Raw genomic sequence first — 23,937 nt, 5'->3', positions numbered from 1 at the left:
TATTTTCTGAAGAGCAGTAACATTTTGCAATAAAAAACTCCTGGCTGAGAATTTATGGCAATCAGAAATTGATCTCAGTTGAGCCATCAATAATTATCATATCAGGTATATCTTGCACAATAATTTCCCTCTGGTTTTGTTTCCTAAGTGGTAAAATTAGTTACACGAACATGTAGAGCAAGATACTTTTTTTTATGGATTTTGTGGATGTGAAATATGTTTTTACTCTCCTGGAAAAATCAAGGATGAATTGTAGATCTTCCAAATAGTGGGATAATCATTTTGTGTCCTTATTAACTTAATGTTGTGAATTCCCATGTTTCCTATTATAAACTCACCCATTTGTAAATCGACCCCAAGTATACAGATGGATACTACTACCATCAATTGAGTGCACACGACATGGTGACACTTGAACAAGGTTGTATTTGGAATGTGATTTCCCTGGAAATATTACCTTTCCTTTTTCTTTCTCACTCTAGCCTTTGTGAAAAACTTTACAACTGTTTCTTCTACATATGGCCAAAGAATCCCATTAAAGTTGAAATAAAAGCATTTATCCCTATTGCATTTATTGGTTCAGATCAGCACCAGCTGGAATTTTCATGGTCTGTGATTCTACAAACCAACATATTGAGGTCATTTCTGTTTGTTTTTTTTTTTTCTGTCAGTTGCAAATGATGGAAAATGTCAGTTCATGATGAGCAACAACTCCAAAAGTGGGATGGCCAACTAATTTAACCTGACACATGGGGCTTCTATTCATTTTGATGGTTTTATATATACCCAGACATAATGTACCTTCAGAAAATGCTGAAGGTGCCATCTTTTAACCTTTATTTGTGAGAATACTTTACCTCAGGGCTTCAGTGGATTATTACAGACTTAGCCATTTACAAAATCTCAAAATTCACTTTATATTCTGGTGTTTTTTACACTTGATTTCAACCACAAGGTTATTTTTTGAAAATATGAAATTCTCCTCATTCTGTTTTCAATGCTCATTTTTGGCTTCTGAACTCAAGCATAGAAATAAAAGTTAGAAATGAAATTTACAGAATTGCCTGACATGGTTTACTAACACAAAAGAGACATATCAAAATTTGATCACAACTGCCTTTTGCCTCTTAATAATTGGTATTTAATCTAATGAAAGCCCAATTCCAAAGTGACGTTGACGATAATGACTAATTTTCATTATAGTAAAAAAAATCATGTGATGGGCTAAAAGTAAATTCTGTTTAAATACATATTTAATTCTTCACCAGTCATTCTTCACCCTTTCTAATTTTTAAAATGGAGTTTTCCATCATTAAATTCTATGTAAGAAATATCAGTAAAAATTAATATATCACATTAAAAAATATAGGGACATCATGTAAGCAAAACAACAATGCAACAAATACATATGAAAACTAGAAAACATAAGCTACTTATAATATAATTGAGAATATAAGGCAGTAGTATTTTCCCCCTGCAAAATGTTGTTATATGTTTATATGTTTATAGAGAAAGTTTTCAAAAGTTTATATTATAAATAAAATACTGAGAGATGTCTATTACCTCTTTTCTTTATAATCTTTCAGGGTAATTGTGAAATATCAACCTCAGAATAAAATCAAATGAACAGCAGAAATAAACAAATTCTGCCTAGTTTACCCTATTTTCACTCATTCAATGGACTATGATAAATGGTAGCTGGAAAAAAAACCTGTTTTCCCTACTATGCTTATCTTAAACGTCAACAGCTTATTGAGCACTTTCATGGTGAAGGCAGTAAACCTTAAGTGGATGTAGAAAAGTAAGAAGGGAGAGGAGATGAAGATAGAGAACATAGAAATTTATATGTAGAAATAAGATTGAGCAAGAGATTTCTAAGCAAAATCTATTCCATGTTTCCTGTTTTAGTTAGTGTCCCTTTGTTCCTTGCCTTTCTGTGTGTGTGTGTGTGTGTGTGTGTGTGTGTGTGTGTGTGTGTGTGTGTGTGTGTGTGTGTGTGTGTTTCTAAATAACCACCCTTGCTATTTTCTTGCCAGGTTTATTTTAGCAGAGTCTCACTCCAGGTGTCCTCCATCAGACTGTCACATTTGAGCATACCCTCAGTCAGCCTGTGGTTGGAAGTCAGATCCTATGTGCTTTTTCTTGTGGCCTTGTAATTGCCTACATGAGAGCAATCAAACATATCAGCTAGAACAATCGCCTGTATCAGCTGGAAACCTTTCTTTAAGTGAGCACACCAGTTTAACACATTTATTTAGACAGTTATTTCTGTTGGAAAGAAATCACGTGTCTATCCCAAGGTTTCTTGAATTGAAGAATGGGATGTATGACTTTAGAACCAGAATATATGAAGACACATGCCTTATTCTTTTAATGTTGCTAAGTGAAATGATGTGAAAATCAATATTTGGTGACTCCTTTGAGGAAAATCTTCAAATCCCAGCCTGTCAAATATTGTTTAGCATTTTTGCAGCCTTTCTTCCTTCAAGAATAAACTAAGAATGAGAAGCTATTTTGTATTTACTAAATAGATGTTCTTCTTTACTTGAAAAATTGAATTGCACAGATGACAATAAGTAACTCCAGGTCACTATTTTTACTTATTCACCTTTTGCAAATTCAACAACAATAAAACAATTACAGTCCGTGAAACAAAAAGACAAATAGACTACATGGTTAGTGTGGAATATGGCTTAAGGGGACATAGAGGATTTTGATAAAAAAAAAAAACTGGTAATTTAATAGCATTACTAAAATCTCTTTTGATATTAAAAACATATACATATAAGGAAAATGAAGAAACCACATCATTTCAATCTTCTCTGTGATTTTTATATACCTTAAACATGTGAGGTAAAGGAAGGGCTTAAAGGATAAAATTACAACACTAGATCCTTTGAAATGAAATATATCTCATTTCACAATGTCCACTACCTTCAAGTCACTAAACAACTGAGTAATTTTAATTTGGATACTTGTTAAACTGTGTTTTAAATAATCAGCTAGTATCATCCTTATCAAATTAGTCCCTTGGTTTCAAATGCTTAGTTTTCCAAAATTGTCAGTACATAAGAATAGTCCCAATGTCTTATTCTTCTATGAATCTTTACATATTTCTGAAGATATAAAAGATATTCAGTGCTTCTTGAATGAATCAACTAAAACTATAACCACACATGCACACACACAAACTCATGTAAGATATAACTAATACACTATTTTTGGGTGGTGCCCTAGATGTATATGGATAGCAACTGATCAGGATGATAAATGAGGGAACAGGAGAAATTTATATGTACCATTGATAAACATTTATTTAATTTTTTTAAAGATTGTATTTATTTATTTGACAGAGAGAGACAGAGAGAGAAAGCACAAGCAGGGGGAGCCGCAGGCAGAGGGAGAAGCAGGCTCCCCTCTGAGCAAGGACCCTGATGTGGGGCTCAATCCCAGGACCCTGGGATCATGACCTGAGCTGAAGACAGACGCTTAACCGACTGAGCCACCCAGGCACCCCCACTGATAAACATTTTTAAAGAGATCTTCTAATATCTCCTCTTTGACTGAATTTGCCATTTGGTGCTGAACCAAGTGTAGGCTTATTTGATGAATATATTATTCTAAGCAAGTTGTGAAAAGTACTGAGTATTCTTCCAGACTTTTTAAATACCAATGAGGCAGAAGAGTTGCTAGATACATTTGCAGTGTTCTAGCTGAAGTGAAATTACGCATTTACATTGCATTAACATTGCATACTTCTCCCTATTCAGTAAGATAACAGTATTATAAACTCTATTTATTTTGCTAATGCACTTTGGAGAAATAAAGACAAAATAGGGTGAAGAAACTTTATTTTCACTTAGTGCACAAAATGTCTCATGTGAAATCATTTGCTAAAGAATAGTCATTTAGGAGAAATGAACTAAGAGACTTATTTTAGCTATCATTTTAGTGACACAGAAATAAATATTTTTATAGCACATAGTGCATGGTGGATGTTAAATGAGTATTTATTAAATTGTGCTGAAATCACAATTTCTCCTCTACATTTTGTCTTTATTTCTCAAAGTTATAATAAGGTTCAGGAACATATGTAACTAGAATATCAATTTAATTTGGTTCAATGCAGAACGCATTTAAAAAGAATTCCAATCCACAGCTCATTGGTTAGATAATTCCCATTCCTTTCTTCACAACCTTAATATATAGCCTGAAAAGTGAAATGTTTTAAGATAAGGATAAGTATGTACCATGACTCTGGACAACGAAATCTATGTGGAACTCTACTGTGGGCTTGCTAGTAACCTCTCTAACACATTAAAGAGACAGATTCCTGCTTTCTACATGCCTTGAACATAAATTAATACCTGGATCTGTGGCTATCACAAGACTGAAAGAACCAAGAGAATGCAGGGATGCTGAACCAATACTAGCAACTGTTTATTTCCAGATGACTTGTTAATTAGACAGGCTATATATAAATTGCTGTGATATTATCGAACTTTAAGTATATTTGTAAGTTATCATTTATTGATCCATTTTTATATCCGTTTATTAAGTTCAGCTCTTAATAAAAATGGGAAAATGAAGAGTATGGTTAGATTGTACTTTTTTTCCCAAGAAATGTTATTTGTTAAGTGTCCCTTTCATTTTCTAAGTCCCTCCCTGGCCTGATGTTGGATGAGAACAAAATGTACACAATAAAATGCTGTTATCCTCATAATATATATAAACACAGACACCAGCATACATTTGCTAATAATAACAGGTGGAGTGTTTATAATAATTTTACATTTCTGTGTTGACTTTCTGTGCTTGAAGGTAAAAGTTATTTTGCTGGAGCTAAAAAAGGAAATTGATTTTATTGTTGTTCGATGTATCCATCTGGGAATGGATTTGGTGACAGGAGAAGGGAGGCTACCTGGATAACGCAGAATAGTGTCTGTTTGCCTATTTATATCTGAAGACTTGTTTGATCATTATTTTGACTTGGTTGTGCAGAAGTCACTTTTCTGGTTCAGAAAGACCATTATTAACCTTCAAGTATGCAGCAATATAGCTATCAATAAATTTACAGACTCTAAAAGCTTGATTTCACTAGCATCGTCCTGTCTGTCAATTATTATGTTATTCTAAATGACACTGGATTTTGCTAAGTTATATCGAATGAGAAGAGGCAAAGTTGTATCATCTTCTTCTTTTTCCTCAAATATTTCCTGGAAATTAGAGTTATTATCTTACCTCCCACCTCTTGTCCCAACAACTTCCATAGGACTTCATGCTCCAGATTATGTCAAACATATATTATAAATATAAAGTTATTCATAGAAAGGCAAAGGTTATCACAAAAGTATGTATTAAGAATCAAGCATCAATAAATTGATAATGTAGACAACTCCACTTGCCATTCCATTTGCAGAATAAAGAGAGATCTCCAGTCTTATGCTTTGGCAATGACGGAATTCTCAATTCACAATCCTGACCTTTTTCATTCTTCTCTGGTTTTTCCCCACCCACAGGGTCCTTTCATATTTCAGCACCTTTATCTCAGTTTTTTTTTTGAGGAAACCTCTAACTCTTCCCACGAAAAACTTTTACCTCTTGACTTTTCCTTGTTTCCTGTTACTTTGAGCATTTCCTCCAATTTGGGCCATATAACTATGTATATTTTCTTCTCAAACTTCTTGAACTCAAAGAGAATAAGCACTTCCAGAAGGAGATTGAATACAAGTTACCCAATTCTTACTCAGTCTTCCCACCAGTGAAAGTTATTCCCTTTATGAAATAAGCACAAGTTCAGGGACACACATTTTGTCTTTAGTCATTCAATTACCCCATACTGAGTTAATGTCCTTTCTCTTTTTCATATGGTTCTAGTTTTGTCAGGTAGAAACAATAAACACCCTTCCCATTCTTTTTTCTTGAGATAAATTTGGTTCTTTTCTTTCCCACATGAAGCCTGGCTGAATTACAAGAGAAAGTACAAGGAGTATTAAATGTTGCTCTCTGTTTGTTACTCAGCAGAACTGGTAACAGATCCAGTGAACCAGCTCAGATTATCATATTTTGATTTGAAATTTCATTTCTAGGGCACCTGGGTGGTTCAGTCAGTTAAGGGTCTGACTTTTGATTTCAGCGCCAGTCATGATCTCAGGGTCTTGAGATCAAGTTCTGCACTGGGCTCATACTGAACATGGAGCCTGCTTAAGATTCTCTCTTTCCCTCTCCCTCTGCCCCTCCTCTGCTCTTTCTCTAAAAAAAAAAAGAAAATCAAACTTTCTTTTCTAATGGAAGAGGTAAGAAAGAGGAGGATGCTGCCCTTTGTGAATGTTCTCATAAACCTTTTTTATTAGCTCAAAAAGAATCCCCCCAAAAAACCTCTTTCTCACAGAAACATATAGATATGTATTTTTCTTTTTTAAGAATTAAAAAATTATCTGATCATGTAATAAAACTATAACAAAATAATCATGCCGTAGAACTATATACATATAATCATTATGTATTTCATATTATATATATAAACATGAAACTTTAGTCCCTGTATTAGACCTCCCTGAGTGTGGAGATCCAGAACTTCTTAGATAACACAGAAAAGAAGAAAAAGGAAGGAGGGAAGAAAATAAGGAAGAGAAGAAGAAAGGGAGGGAGGGAGGAAGGAAGGAAGGAAGGGGGAAGGAAGAAAGGGAGTAGAGGAGAGAGAAGGAAGGAGGGAAATATATAAACGAAGAAAAACTCTTAGAAGAAGAGGGACTGATTTATCATTTTTCTCATTTTAATAACTGTTTTGACATGAAGTGAAAGGATGGTTTCAGATTTTATATTGTTTAGCTCATTGCTTATTTTAACATAGTCGCGATTAGGCTTAGGCCAGAGAATGGGGCCACTCCTGGCTTGGAATAGGTCTGAAACAGGAAGTGTAGAACAATAAGCAAAGGTTGAGAGGGTTTGTTTTGGTTTTGGTTTGAGAGTATATAAGATTCACAGTAAAACTGAGCAGAAGAGATTTCCCAGGGGCTCCTGGGTAGCTAAGTCAATAGAGCATGTGACTCTTGATCTCGGAGTTGTAAATTCAATCCCCACATTGGGTATAGATGAATTAAAAAGAGAGAGAGAGAGAGGGAGATTTCCCATATACCTCTTACCCCCACACATGCATAGCCTCCAGCATTATCAACATCCCCCACCAGAGTGGGTATATTTGTAACAGTTGATGAACTACATTGACACATCATAATCATCCAAAGTCCATAGTTTATATTATAGTTCTCTCTTGGTCTTTTCCATTCTATACATTTGGACAAATGTGTAATGATATGTATCTACCATTATGGTGTCATACAGAATACTTTCACTGCTCTAAAAATCCTCTATGATCAATCTATTCATGTCCTCTCACCACACAAAACCCTTGGTAACCACTGATCTTTTACTGTCTCCATAATTTTGTCTTTTATAGAATGTTATGTAGTTGGAAACAGAGTATGTAGATTTTTCAGATTGGCTTCTTTCACTTAGGAATATGCACTTAGAGTTCATCTATGTTTCTTCATGGTTCGAAGGCTCATTTCCTTTTAGCTGTAAGTAATATCCAACTGGATATAAACAGTAATTCAAATTCATCCACCTACTAAAAGACATCTTATTTGTTTCTAAGTTTTAGAAAATATGAATGCAGCCTCTATAAACATTCATGTACAGGTTTTTGCGTGGACAGAAGTCTTCAAATTGGGGGGTAAATACCAAAGAGCACTATTGCCACAGCATATGGTAAGGGTATGTTTGGTTGGGTAAGAAACAGCCATATACAACGCTGTTTTCTAAAAGTGCTTACAGCATTTTGTATTCCTACTAGCAATGCATGGGCGTGCCTATTGTTCCACATTCTCACCAGCATTTGACATTGGCAATGTTTCAGATTTTGTCCATTCTAATAAGGATATAGTGGTATCTCATTGTTGTTTTAATTTTGATTTTCCCTGAGGTCATATGATGTTGAATATCTTTTTAAAAGATGTTCAGTTTTTATATGAATATCTTCTTTGGTGAGGTGACTGTTGATGCCTTAGACCATTATTTTTTTTTTTTAATCCAGGTTGCTAAGTTTTCTAATGTTGAGTTTTAAGAGTTTTTTGTATATTTTGGGTAACAGTCTTTTATCAGATGTGTCTTTTGCAAATATTTTCATCCACTCTGTGGTTTTGCAAATATTTTCATCCACTCTGTGGTTTTGCAAATATTTTCATTCAGTCTTCTCATTCTCTTGATATTGTCTTTCACAGAGTAGAGGTTTTTAATTTTACTTAATTTCAGCTTTTCAATTATTTCATATTACATTATTCTTTTGGTGTCATATCTAAAAAGTCACTGTCATATCTAAGATAATCATCTGGGTTTTCTTCTATCTCCTAGGAATTTTATAGTTTTATGTTTGACATTTAGATCTGTGGTCATTTTTGAGTTAATTTTTGTGTGAGGTGTAAGGCCTGGGTTATTTATTTATTTATTTTTGCATGCAGATGTCCAGTTGCTCTAGCATTATTTGTTGAAAGACTATCTTTGCTCCATTATATTTCCTTTACTCCCTTTTCAAAGATTGCTTGGCTATATTTATGTGGACCTTTTTCTAGGCCCTCTATTCTGTTCCATACATCTAGTTGCTTATTCCTTTGCTGAATTCACACTGTCTTGATTACTGTGGTGTTAAGTAGTCTTGAATTTGGGTTGCCTCAGTCTCCCAACTTTATTCCCTTCAATACTGTGCTGGCTATTCTGAGTCTTTTCTTTTTCAGTAAAAACTTTAGATCAACCTCAGCTGCAGCAACTTCTTGCAAGATATGTCTCTAAAGGCAAGGGAAACAAAAGAAAAGTGAACTATTGGGACTTCATTAAGATAAAAAGCTTTTGCACAGCAAAGGAAACAGTCAACAAAACTAAAAGGCAACCTATGGAATGAGAGAAAATATTTGCAAATGACATATCAAATAAAGGGCGGGTATCCAACATCTATGAAGAACTTATCAAACTCAACCCCTGAAAAACAAATAATCCAGTCAAGAAATGGGCAGAAGACATGAACAGACACTTCTCCAAAGAAGACATACAAATGGCCGACAGACACATGAAAAAATGCTCAACATCATTTGTCATCAGGGAAATATAAATCAAAACCATAATGAGATACAACCTTACACAAGTTAGAATGGCTAAAATTAACAAGATAGGAAACAACAAATGTTGGCAAGGCTGTGGAGAAAGGGAAACCCTCTTACAATGTTGGTGGGAATGCAAGCTGGTACAGCCAGTCTGGAAAAACAGTATGGAAGTTCCTCAAGAAGTTAAAAATAGAGCTACCCTATGACCCAACAATGGCACTACTAGGTATTTACCCAAAAGATAATGTGTAGTGAAACAAATGGGCACCTGCACTCCAACGTTCATGGCAGCAATGTCCACAATAGCTAAATAGTGGAAAGAGCCAAGATGTCCTTCAATAGATGAATGGATAAAGATGTGGTTTATATATACAATAGGATATTACTCAGCCATCAGAAAGGATGAATACCTATTACTTACATTGACGTGGTTAGAACTGGAGGGTATTATGTTAAGTGAAATAAGTCAGAGAAAGACAATTATATAATTTCACTTATATGTGGAATATAAGAAATATTGCAGAGGATCATAGGGGAAGGGAGGGAAAATGAACTGGAAGAAATCAGAGAAGGAGACAAACCATGAGAGACTCTTGACTTTAGGAAACAAGTTGAGGGTTGCAGAACGGGGGGTATTTTGGGGGATGGGGCAACTGGGTGATAGGTATTAAGGAGGGCACATGATGTGGGCACTGGATATTACATGCAACTGATGAATTACTGAACACTACATCAGAAACTAATGATGTACTATATGTTGGGTAATTTGATTTAAATTAAAAAAAAACTTTAGAATTAGTTTGTCAATATCCCAAAATAACTTGAGAGATTTTGATAGGGGGTGCATTTAATCTATAGATCAAGTTGGACAGAACTGACGTCTTGACCATACTGAATCTTCCAATTTATGAACAGAGAATATCTATTTAATTAGTTCTTTGATTTTGTTCATCAGAATTTTATAGTTTTTCTCATATATATCTTGTACATATTTTATTAGTATTATTCCTATTTCATTTTAGGGAGAGCTAATGTAAATGGTATTATGTTTTTAATTTCAATTTCTATTTGTTCATCGCGGGTATATAAAAAAAGTGATTTACTTCCATATATTAACCTTGTATCCTGAAACCTTGTTATAATCGCTTATTAGTTACAGGATTTTTTCTGTTGATTCTTTTGGATTTTCTACAGAGAATCATGTCATGTGTGGACAAAGACATTTTTATTTCTTCCTTTCAAATCTGTATACCATTTCTTTTCTTTTTTATTGAAATACATTTGTCATATAACATTGTGTAAATTTAAGGTGTAAAATATGTCTATTTCATACATTTATATATTGTAATATGATTACCATTGTAGCAAAAATTAGCACCTCTATTGTGTCATATAACTATCAGGGATTTGTGTGTGTGTGTGTGTGTGTGTGTGTGTGTGTGTGTGTGTGTGTGTGGTGGGAAGAGTTAAAATCTAGTTTCTTAGAAAGTTTATTATTATACAATATTGTTGTCTATATTCTATTTTCTTTACTTATTGCATTAGCTGGAACCTCAAGTGTGATGTTGAATAAGAATAGTGAAAGGAAACATTCCTGCCTTTTACCTGATCTTAATGGGGAAGTTTCTTACCACGAAGTATGATATTACCGGTAGGTTTTTGTAGCTATTATTCACCAATTGAGGAAATACCCTTATTTCATTTTATTGGAATTATTTTTATCATGAAAAGGTTTTGGATTTTGTATTCTCACTATGCATATGTTATACCTTTTATAGTTGTCCCACAATTCTTGGAAATTCTCTTCTGTTTTTTTTTTTCTTTTTTTCAGTCTTTGCTATCTTTGATTTTTTTGGTTTTGAAATTTCTGTTTATATATTCTCAAGCTCAGATATTCTTTCCTCAACTGTGTCCAGTCTACTAATAAGCCTATCAAAGACATTCTTCATTTCTGTCACAGTGTTTTGTTTTGTTTTATCTCTAACATTTCTTTTAGTTCTTTTGTAGCATTTCCATCTCTGCTTATATTGCCCATCTGTTCTTTCATACTGTCTACTTTATTATTAGAGCCATTGCCACATTAATCATAATTGTTTTAAATCCCCAGTTTGATAATTCCAATATCCCTGCCATGTCTGCTTCTGATGTTTTTTTCTCTACCAGTTGTATTTTTTTTTTTACCTTTGTTATGACCTGAAATTTTTTTCTTGATATATAGACATGTAATGTGGTGATGAGGTGTGGGGGAAAGGGAAATGTTCTATAGTCTATGATTAAATTTCAGGCTTTTAGTGAGCTTATGCTTCTGAACTATGAAGTTGAAAAGTTTTTCTGATTTATCTTTTCTCCTGTTAGGTGGGACAGGATGACTAGAGTGGGCTCGAATTGGTATTTCCCTTTGCCCTAATCTTTAAGTTCTGAGAATACTCCAGCAGGTTAGACTTTGTTTAACAAGCTTCTCCTGAGGTCAGACCTTGTTAAGAAGAACAGAGAGCTCTGGTATATTTTTAAATGTTCCTTTTCTGTCCCCCTGCCATAGCATGAAGGGATTTTTCTCTAATATACACTGTGGGAACCTGGACAAGTTCCTGAAGGTAAATCTCACAATACTGTGGGGGCTTACTCATGACTGGGTCCCCCTGGAGTTTTTAACTCAGACTCATCTGCACTGAGCTTCCAGCAACTTCTCAATTACAGTTCAGGTTTTCCTGCCCAGGCACTGATTCCCTGGATGGTTTTTGCTCTGCTCTGGTTAAACTTTGACTCCCTGTACTCACCTGTTTTCCTCTTTGATCTTGGGGTTGGCAGTTTTCCTGGTGTCCTTCCTTCTCTTATGGATCCAAGAAGAGTTGTTAATTTTTCAGTCTGTTCAGCTTTTTATATGCCATTAGGACTGAGTAGCAACTTCCAAACTTTAAAAATGCTGACATTCAAATATACATATGTTGATCAATAACTTATTATATTTAATGACAAAACAGTCTTTTCTTTTTCAGGAAAGTTTTGTTATGAACTTATCAATGGAATGGTTTGTCATTTTCAGGGTTTAGTGATGCACTTTCATTTTGTTTAACAATCCTTAAATATCAACCTCTACATATTATCCTACCTATAAAATGTTATAGTTGGCTGTTAATTTGGGACATATTTTCTGGAAGAATTGTATCTAGACACTACAGTGTAACAGTGCAGAGAATTTTTATTCTTCCTGGTTCTCACTTGTATAGGAAAGCTTTGCCAGTTGATGGTTGGGTACTTCAAAAGATTCAAGTAATTACTGGTATTTCCCATCAAGGAGTTAGATTAATTGAGAGCGTACTGTTCAGAGGAAATATAAAACCTGAGCTCTGAACACTTTTTAGTATTAAATATCCCATAACACCATTGGTGCAAGTGGAGTTGTTAAACTATTGTCATAAGTAACTTGTAGTTTATATAATAATCGTCTCCCCACCCAAATTCCTCTTGTACTCTCATTTGATTTTTTTTAGACTTCCTGTTGTACATTAGTACAAATTCCTTGTACTTTATATTATGCTGTATACTGTTAACTTACAGAGTTTTCAATCTCACGGTGAAGGTTTTTGCTTTGTGACATTGTCCAATGTTATACCTCCATGAAATCAAATTGATTAAGCTCTCAGAAATCTTTGGAACATTAGTATAAATTAGTAGGCAATAGATTCTAAATTGATTTATTATTTTTATTTTTAAAATATTTTTAAAGAAAATTTCTTTTTTAAGATTTTATTTATTTATTTATTTAATTATTTATTTATTTATTTATTTATTTGAAAGAGAGAGAGAATGAGAAAGAGAGCATGAGAGGGGTGAGGAGCACAGAGAGAAACAGACTCCCTACTGAGCAGGGAGCCTGATTTGGGGCTCAATCCTGGGACTCTAGGATCATGACCTGAGCCAAAGAAGACACCCAACTGACTGAGCCTTCCAGGCACCCCTAAAGTAAATTTCTATTAAAATATTGTTTCTGAAAGAAAGTACCCATCACTTACTTTTTTTTGGGGTGTGGAGGAGAGGAATTTTTACCTTGCTCTTTGCTTACATTAGAGATCTTTGAGAGACCTGAAGTATTTATACAGTGCCTGCCTTAGGAAATCTGGACTTACTCACCATATCCATTACATCTTGCTGTACATCCATTCGCCTGAAATTTGTTGGCATGAAGTGACAACAATATTTAAGTTTGCTATTCTATGTCTTGCAAAATGGGTCTGGGCCTGGCTGGGCTTTTTGTTGAGCCAAGTTAGGTTGGTGGATCTTGGCTGGGCTCCCTCAATAAGCTGCAGTAAACTACAGATCACCTGCAAGTTAAGTCTATGACTCTGCAGCAGGCTAGCCTATTTTTCACATGACTATCTCAGAATGCAAAGAATGAGAGCAGAGACACACAAACCTTTGGGGTTTAGATTTAGAATTGATACAAAAGAAATTCCATCCCATAGCTGAACACACGGCCAATTTAGATTCTAGGGGAGAAGAAATAAGTTCCAGGGACAAACTACAAAGAATTGCAATCACTTTTGTAATTTACCACAATCACTTTCCTCTCTTTCTGTTCAGTGTACATGCTAAAGGTTTTGATTAGAGGAAAAACTTTAGGAGAAGATATTTGAGGATTTCAGTATTTTATTATCTTTGAAGAGTTTATGAAAAACAATGAAGAAGTTATGTAAAATTTTCTCATGATTTATAAAAACCATGGTGTATTGATGAGATTTGTCTTTAATGTTTTGAAAAGGGTTTTGATTATTCTAGGAGAGTCAATCCTAGGCTTACAAGGACTTTAAGTTTCTAGAATGAAGGGAGCAGTGTCATTATAGCCCAGCATGTTCTGTCAGGAAATCCAGGCAGCTACACCTAAGCTGAATGAAGACGTAGGAGCAAACATTGTTCTACAAATAATATTAGACATCGTTATTGAGGGGCTTTCTGTGTGTGTGTGTGTGTGTGTGTGTGTGTGTGTGTGTGTGTGTGTGGTGGGGAAGAGTGAATTGGGCTAATGTTAACTGCTGCACATGCCTAGGAATCATCCAACAGAAGTGGCTTATGCCCATATCCAGCAAATTTGCTGAGCCCTTTTTCAGCTATTCTGTGTATGAGGTATACTCATAATGTCATAGTGCCTTGTGCCTGTCTTTGAGAAGGGTTCTAGTATTGTAGAAGAAGAAGGCCCATGCCTCTGAAATTGAGTGAAACTACATGACAATACAATATACACATGTTACATGATTATTTAACATTTGAAATGTATTTCATATTTTCTTATTTGTTTTATAAATTTAATCATGTGGGTTATTTCCTCCTCAATGTTTAATAGAGTCACTTGTTCAGTATGGTAATTCCAATAAAGATAAAGGATTTGAAAAAGGTGAGTCAAGATAGGACCAAGCACAGGTAGCCAGCCAGAATGTAGCTGGTACTTCTGGTCATTTTGGGACCATCAGTGCCAAAAGGAAGAAGGTACATTGAACAGAATGGAAAGACACTGGACTTTTATCTTTTGGAGAATATCTACTTTATTGGGTTGTGTAATGCAATCAAACATAACACAATTCTTTTTTCATTTTCCTTTTTGTTTCATTCAAGAACTTCAACAGATCCTTCAAGCTTTTAATATTACATTTTGGCAAACTATAGAAGAAGCTCCATTATAAAGTCTATTTTGAAGCTGATTTGTGATAAAATCTATCAGAAAAGAAATATAAAGAGTAGAATTAACAAAGTAATGAAATACAGCAATCGAATTAAAATTAACATCACTTTCCCTCATCAAGTGGGAAAATGAAACAGTCTAACAGTTATCTTAACAGCATGAGACACCATCGAAAACTAGATATAAGTAAAGAAGCAGTAACATTGCTTACTCTATCCATGAGCTAGCACACTGGCTCAGTGATAAGAAGAATATTTTGCATTTAAATGTTGCCTTACTTTGCAAAAAGTTTTTTTAATGATAATTATCATTCTTAAAATGCTACTGAAATGAAGATAGGTAAGAATCTTATCCTATCTTCCAAAGAAACTCAGAGTAGGTTAATAGAGCTAATATGTTTATCAATTTTAATTCTTTGGGGCTTGTATTTCCTAGAGTTGGTGCCAATTACCTGTTAAATTCTTTGGGAAACTTAAAAATATCTGTAAATTCCTTGAGAATATATTTTAACCTACTTTGGAAATAGATGATTGCATGACCTTTAACTTGAACTTGTAATTTTGAAATCCCAAAGGCTTGTAAGGAATACTCAAACTATCTCATATTGTGGAAGCATTTCTGAATCAATAATAGAAACTATTATTTGGTGACTTAATACAAAGCAAAATAAAATTCCCATAGTCTTTGCTTAGGTCTAGGAGATATGATTTCACACTGAAGAAATTCTTATTCCTTCACTAATGATTATGAATTGAAACTAGGTCTTAAATTGGTTCTGCACATCTGTAACCTATGTCACTTTGCATGGCTTACATTTCAAATGAGGAATCCGTGTTTCAGTTTTGCTTCATACGTTGCTTAACTTTTTCTCAATTTTCTGCTCTGAAAAGTACTGATATCTGTTCTATTTTGTCTCACAGTTATTAGACTAAAATATCTGAAAATGTTTTTAAGCATTTTATTATTATACAAATATAAACAAATTTTAGTTACTTCATGTACCATGCTTCTAACTATGAGATTTTGTTAAGATTTCCTCAAATCCCTCCTGGTTCATTGACTTCTCAAGATATTTATTCTGGAGGCAACCAACCAAGAAATTCTCAGCTCTGTAGATTTTCATCTCCAAAGTCACCTTTGCCATCTTCCCACAAAAGTAATGTAATAAAAATTGTTTTATATGTACCCTTTTACTGATATAATTTAAATATTTAATTAATATCATTTAAATGTTGCCACTGATAACATGAAAACGTTGAAGGCAAAGGTTTCTTGATACAGAGACAATATAAATAAAAGCAGTTCAAAATTAATAAGCAGTGAGATGGAAACAAATCACTCTACTGAGTCAGGACATTTACAGTTTCCGCTTCATGTAGTGACCTTCAGCAACACACTTCACTTCTCTGGGGCTGGTTCCCTCTTTTCTATTATGAAAACTTTACCATAGATATTTTTAAGGTCTCCTCTAACTCTGATTTACCTCGTTTTCTTACAATGCTTCATATTTTGTTGACATATCAGCAGGGAACTTCACACTTCATTGAAAATCTATTAAAACAATTACCATGTCATTAGTGAAGACTTTTAATTATGAGCTTAGTAACCTAAAGAATTCACTGTGATAGGCAAGATTAGCTCTATGAGCATGTGCTACATTGAGATGCATTGAATGGAGAGATGTCCTTCCTTTGGAGAATTTAGAGCTGTCATTCACAAAGCAGTCAGCATTGTTGATTAAGCCTGTCAGCAGAAAAGTCAGGGAGTGGACGAAAGATTGATAACCTTTCAGATAGTTCCATGACCAGAAATTCCCCCCAAATGAATGAAACTTTGCTTCATTTGACCTGATTCAATGAGAATGGATGGTGATAACACTAGGAAGGGATGTCCCAAAGCTGACAGGGAGAAGGAAGGAAGAGGTGTAGATGTGCATTCATAGTTAAAATAAGGAGAATCGGAGTTATGACTATCACTGATAAACTGGAACTTGTAGCACAAGCCCTGATGATAACTCACTGCATGCCTGCCCTGTTTTCACACATTCTGTGTTTTCGTTAAAATAAAGATGGCCCTCCACATAGCCCAAGCTATTGGACATGTAAGGAGCATTTTTTCCTTCTTTCTGTACTGAAGTGGAATATCCTATAATGTTGCAGCTCAAACCCAAAATCAGAGGCTGGAAAAATGACGGCATAGATGACCTCACTGATTCAGGGCAGTACTGAATGTGACTGTGTTTTCTTTATCTTACCCTTTGCTTTATATATTCAGGCACCTTTTAATTTTCTATCTCTTCTTAGTCTGTATGATGTAACCTTTGTTTTTCAGTATCTCACCTCATTTACCTATCCCAGGAATATAGCCAGCTTCATGAGAATCAACATCCCCTAAAATCTAGCCCTTTGTGTCAGGGGACCCATCTGGCACAAATAAGTCCCACTAGTTCTTTCCTAGAACTTCAGAGAAGACTGTCTTCAGGAGTACCTTCTGCAAAAGGAGTGTACAGAAGTATAATCTTTTATAATTACACTGAGTAATTTCGGCTAGCTATCTGATCTCAACTTCCCCTTTCTACATACCTCTGTCAATTATGTCTTCCAAACTAATAGCAGAATAATGTTTTTAAATGTATGTTATAAAACTGAAGAAATAGAATTCATTTAACCTGGTGTTCTAACCAGGATAGGATCTCTTTTTTCCTCACATATGTGTTTAATCATGTTTACTTATTATTATTTTGATTTTTCAGTCTTCATATGTCCCCAGTGCTTCCATCAGAGGATATCTATGGTTCTGGGCCTCTGATAAATATATGCACATTCTGAAAATGTTGAGTTTATGTCAAAATGATGTACAAGTACAATGTCATTTTTGCTCCAATTTTTAGCCTTCTCATACTTCTTGCAAATTTTGTTTTGTTTAAAATGATTTGATTTTAAGGGAATATACAATATTAATAAGAGAGAAACATTGATTTTGTGAGACCAAGAGGAAGCATAGGCCAACAATTTTAAGTATGGGTATAAGAGCTAAATTTTCTGAATTCTTGTTCCTATTTATTTGCTCTGGAAAATTTGTCACAGTGTCGACATTCTCTTAGTTTTTGTTTCCTCCTGCGTGAAATCAGCAGTTCCTACATAATTGGTTCAAAGGAATACCTGGCTTATAGTTGTTGTTCAATAAATGTTAGCAAGACAACACTATATCCCAAAATCTAAATATATTTTGGACTCTAAGAACTGGGAGCTAAGAACTGGGAAGACATCAAGATCTAAAGTAATTATACTTCTTCATCTCTTTCCATCTCTTCTAGCTAAAACATGCTTATAACTTTATAAAGTAGTTTTTAAAGGCACAGAAACACATAGATTAAATAACACTATTAAGACCCATAGGAAATAATACATATACTAGGATGATTTATTGTGCATTATTCTTTTCAGAATTTATATGTCAATGATCTGAGTTACAATGAAGAAATCACTATCATTATACCTATGTTATTATTGTAGAATTTGTCACTTTGACCTTATAAAATTATTTTTATGTATATACACTTAATTTTCTCTATCTCTTCTACTAGGTTTGTGAAGTTCTTTAGAATATTGCTTTTGTGTTTTGTGAAGAGTGGCTTCATATGTAGTGGTTCAGAGCATGATCTTTGGCATCAGGTTCACTTAGCTGGAAATTCAAATATAGATAATTTGACTTCCAACACTGAGTGATACTGACAGTAGTAAAAGTGTTTGGAATTCTATAAATTATAAATTTATTATATAAATTATATAAGCATTGGCACAATTGCAGAATATTCCACTTAGCAGAAATTTAATCTCAGTATAAGTTGCTGAACTTCTCTGGGTCTCAGTTTCTTTGCCTTATAACTGGGTTAATTTTACCTATAGAGCATGGATTGATGAAAATTAAATAAGACAAGTAATTTAACTGGCACATTGCCTGGTACACAGTAGGCACTTAATAAATCCTTTTTCTGGCTTTATTACTTTTGAATCCCAACAAGCTTTTGTGTTTTTAAAAATATATTGTTTCAGAACTTGACACAGGAAATGAGGAAAATGTAAGTAAATAGAGCTGTTAAAAAAAATTAAAAGGGGGGCACCTGGGTGGCTCAGTCAGTTAAACGTCTGCCTTCAGCTCAGGTCATGATCCCAGGGTCCTGGGATCAAGCCCCGCATCGGGTTCCCTGCTCGTTGGGAAGCCTGCTTCACCCTCTCCCACTCCCCCTGCCTGTGTTCCCTCTCTCACTGTGTCTCTTTTTGTCAAATAAATAAATAAAATCTTTAAAAAATAAAAAAAAGGCTGCAGAATAATCTCCTTTCTTTTCTGAGTACATTTGGCCACAATAAGGTACTGTTTATTATAGTACAACACATGAATGAGAGCGTCACATTAATGGTACAATTATTTTAACAAATATTTTGGCCTAATAAATATCTCAATAGACTGTGTTCTATTTTACAACCACAGTAGGCCATATAATTAGTGAGAGATGGTACTGTCATGAGGTAAAGCATATGGGGCTTTGAGTTAGAGATACATGAGTTCAAATCCCAGTTCCACCAATAACTAGTGGCGTGACCTGGGATGAGTGACCTACCTCTTAGTGACACAGTTTAACAATTTGTAAATTGAATTAACAATAAAAATATCAAAACATAGTTGAATATATGAAAGAGATATTGGAGACAAAAGTCTTGGGAAAGTATTCGATTTAGAGTAGAAAAAGCTATAAATATTAGCTTGTGGTCATCATCACCAATATTATTAACCTTTGCCATAACACCTCAGTATGCCTCAAACTCCTTCATCTTTATTTCACATTTTAACATGTCTAACTGTTCAAATGAGACCCTCAAAGAGTGTACCTATATGACAAGACTATAAGTGATACTTATCTCTTTTCTTCAGGTAGTTTATGAAGAAATGAAATTAACATATAATAATGCCCTCTTAATCATATGGGTGTGAAAGAATGCCCTTTAGATGCCCAAAATTAGGGCATTTTTCCACTTCTATGTTCATATCACACATGTGTGTGTACACATACACACACACACACACACAAACACACACACACAGAAATACAAATACTTAGATTAGCAGTTTTGAGTCCATAAAATTTTCTGGTTATTTGTCAGTCAAAAACAATGATCCCAAGCCTACTGATTTGCCAAAATATTAACTTCCTGGCAAAATCAAAATCAAACTAAACATGTTTTTGTCCTGAAATATTTTTTATATTTGAAAACTATGATATAATTCAGCAGAATTCCTCACACTGTGTTCCATGATTTAAAGTTAGTTTAAAAATAGTGATAATTTATATAGAAAATGATTGAGACCTACAGTTCGTGAGTCTTGAATCTATATCTCTGTTCTGCCAGAACTATAGTGTTCTCATGTATGCAAATGTTATTAAACATTTTGCATATATAAACATACATTATACCAGACATGCTAGGAATAACTTTTCTTTTTTCCAATGCCGTCAAATTTGTGATGGATATTATAATTTATAAAATATACAGAAATAACAACATAGGATTATAGTAAAGGAAAAACTAAATAAGAAGGCATGGGGCATTAAGTATCATCTGATACAAATTTTATGATAAATTTTATATTTTATACTTTTATCTGAGATTATATGGTAAGAAAAAATGACCATTATTTTATTTCAGGCATTAACTATGCAGTTTCTCCTTTGACCTATAAATGCATTGTTCATTCCCATAGAATTTAATGTATTTATTTGAATTTACATGAGCTCTTTCTGAGGCAAATATTGAGTTATCAGCTGGAGTAGCATACATGTTGTGTTTTGATTGCATGTAAGCATTTTTTAAATGTTTGACTTCAACTCTTACCCTAAACTCCAGGTTGATTATATTCTACCTTATTGTCAACACTGTCAGATGTAAAATGAAAGTATATCTTCCTTAAACATCATTAAATAATGTGTCAACACTCACAATTCATATCTTGATATACTATTATAGTTTATCACAATTTAAATTATTACTTAACATTTCAGAAAATATTGTGAGATGAGTTTATATCCCTGGATAAAAACAATTTCAAAATTCATGTACACATATACACATAGGGCTACAATATACTAAGAGCCAAATAAATAAATAAATAAACAAACAGTGGATAACTGTGGGGAAAAAATGCCTCAGGATATTTAATCATAAGATTTTCCTTTGAAAACTGAGAATAGCAGAGATATTTGTTATTGCACACACAACAGTTTTTTTCTGTTTATATAATTTGAAAATGTATACAATCCACTTCTTTCTTTCTAAAATTACAAGCCAAAAAGACCAAAACAATCTATTTTTATGACACATTGGCTTACTAAATAAAATGAACTAAATATAAGAAAGTGCTGCCTGAGCAAACATTTCTAAAATCCCATGGATGAATTAAATGTATTCTATGACTTTTAGACTATTTAATAAGACTCATTACTTAGAAAACATTAACTTAGTTGATCCCCATATATAAATTGTTAGTATAAATCTATGTATGTATAAATGTTAAACATTATTATTTTTTCACATATTGAGAAACTAAAACCAAAAAATGTTATACATATACTTTAAGGTGGCATTAATTTCAATGTGAAGTAATCACATCTGTATTTTTTTATTACCCATGGTGCTTGTTCTGTATTTTTCCACTTCTATGTTCATATCACACATGTGTGTGTGTACATACACACACACACAAATACACACACACACAAATACTTTTATTTGCCTCTCCCTCTCTTATTCTTTGCTTTCCCCCCCCACACGTAGTCCGTTTGTCAATGTCTACAAAAGCAGAAATATATCAGAACCTTTATAGTTAGAAAATCCATTCTTGTTCTTTCAGACACATTAAGAACTATTCTATCTTGGGTTGTAAACTCTTGTTTTTTATACCACCCGATGGTTTTACAAAAGCCTATCATGGTATTTTTGAATGTTAAGGACATTCTAATCATTCATGACCTTTCAAGGTTATGGGGAAAATTTTATTGAAGTATAATTAATATACAGTATTATATTAGTTTCAGGTGTACAATATAATGATTCAATACCTCTATATATTACTCAGTGCTTCCACGATAAATGTAGTCACCATCTATCACCAGACAATGTTATCACCATCTTATTGACTATATTCCTCCGTGGTTTTTTTTTTTTTAATTTTGAAATCGAAGTTTGTACCTTTTAATCCCCTTTATCTATTTCACCCATCCTCCCACCTGCTTCCCATCTGGCAACCATAAGTTTGTTCTGTTTTTAAGAGTCTGCTTTATGGCTAATATTCCACTGAATATATATACTCCTTCTTCTTTATCCATTCATCTATGGATGGACACTGGGTTGCTTCCACATCTTGCCTACTATAAATAATGCTGCAATAAACATAGGGGTGCATGTATCTTTTCAAATTAGTGTTTTCATTTTCTTTGAGTAAATACCCAGTAGTAGAATTACTGAATCATATGGTATTTTTATTTTTTAATTTTTTGAGGAAACTCCATACTGTTTTCTACAGTGGCTGTGCCAATTTACATTCCCCCCAATAGTGCACAAGGGTTCCTTTTTCTTCATATTCTCATAACATTTGTTATTTCTTGTCTATTTGATTCCAGCCATTCTGACAAGGGAGAGAGATTTTAGACAAAGATAATGTAATATGCATGCAAAGAAATATTCACTTGAAACCTCTGTTCCACTCTACCACCCATTACATAGTAGAACTCAATGATTGAGAACAGAGCTATCATTCACAATCCTGGGCATGTTATATCATATCTACCATGATCAGGCCCTGTTCAGTACAGGGATATTGGGATACTGGGAGTCATAATGAATAATCTCAGCTGCCTACTGCCTTTAAGAAGCTCTCTATACATTAAGGAGGCATCCTACATTACTGTGAACCTTCATAAAAGGTGAGATGTGTGAGGAGAATACAATGGATTGAGAAATTTATTCTGCTCAAAATGTTATGAGGTTTTCAGTTGTGAGAAGAGAGAATTGAATTGGAATTTAAAGGATGACAAGATTTCTCCCAAGAGAAATAAGGAAAAAGAGCAAATTGGACAGTTTGAACAAAAGCAATAGAAGTTAAATACAGTCATATAACATTAAAGGCAAAATAAAACATAGATTTCTTGGAGGAAAGCAACCGGTGATAAATCCAGAAGAGATTATATAAGGATTTTGTTAAATCTGAAAATTTTCAGGTTTCTTGTGGATGGTGCCCTTTATAGTGTAGGGATGTAACAAATATTTTTGAGTTTAGTTGTTTGAAGTAAGTTCATCTAGTTTACAAACTATACTTCATATTTTTATACTTTTAAAGAGTTTAGTATGTAAGAAAGTTGGTTATATATTTTGAACTTTATTCCTTGTGATTTTAGGATTTTTTCTATACCCAACCTTTGCAAAGCTCACTGCTTAAAGAAAGGCCTTACCTAGGTCACTGCCATATCTCCAGAGCTCATCAGCACAACTTTCATGGCTTGCACACAACTTCACACTGCTTGCCGACATTGCTTCCTTGCATGCCACAATTGTTGAACATTACATATGTTGCTGCACTCTGTGTTTCTTTGTAGTTCATTGTTCATAGTATTGAATTTTAGGCTCCTCAGCAGCTGAAATAATCTGGAATATATATATATTTGTATATATATGATTTTATTTATTTATTTGACAGAGAGAAACACAGCGAGAGAGGGAACATAAGCAGGGGGGAGTGGGAGAGGGAGAAGCAGGCTTCCCGTGGATCAGGGAGCCAGACGTGGAACTAGATCCCAGCATCCCAAGACCATGACCTGAGCCGAAGGCAGATGCTTAATGACTGAGCCACCCAGGCGCCCCTGGAAAATATATTAATACTTATTGAGCACTTACTATGGCTTAGATATTATGCTGTAAGTTTTACATTTGTTATCTCAATTATCATAACAAATATTTTAGTTGCAAAAACAAATGATCTGAGAGGTAAGCCCTTTACACCAAATCACACAGCAATGAGTGGTTATGTGAAGACATGAACAAATTCTAACAGAATCAA

Source organism: Zalophus californianus, chromosome 2 (assembly GCF_009762305.2).
Source record: "Zalophus californianus isolate mZalCal1 chromosome 2, mZalCal1.pri.v2, whole genome shotgun sequence".
NCBI classification, from domain to species: domain Eukaryota; kingdom Metazoa; phylum Chordata; class Mammalia; order Carnivora; family Otariidae; genus Zalophus; species Zalophus californianus.
Note: the sequence above shows the minus strand (reverse complement) of the source record.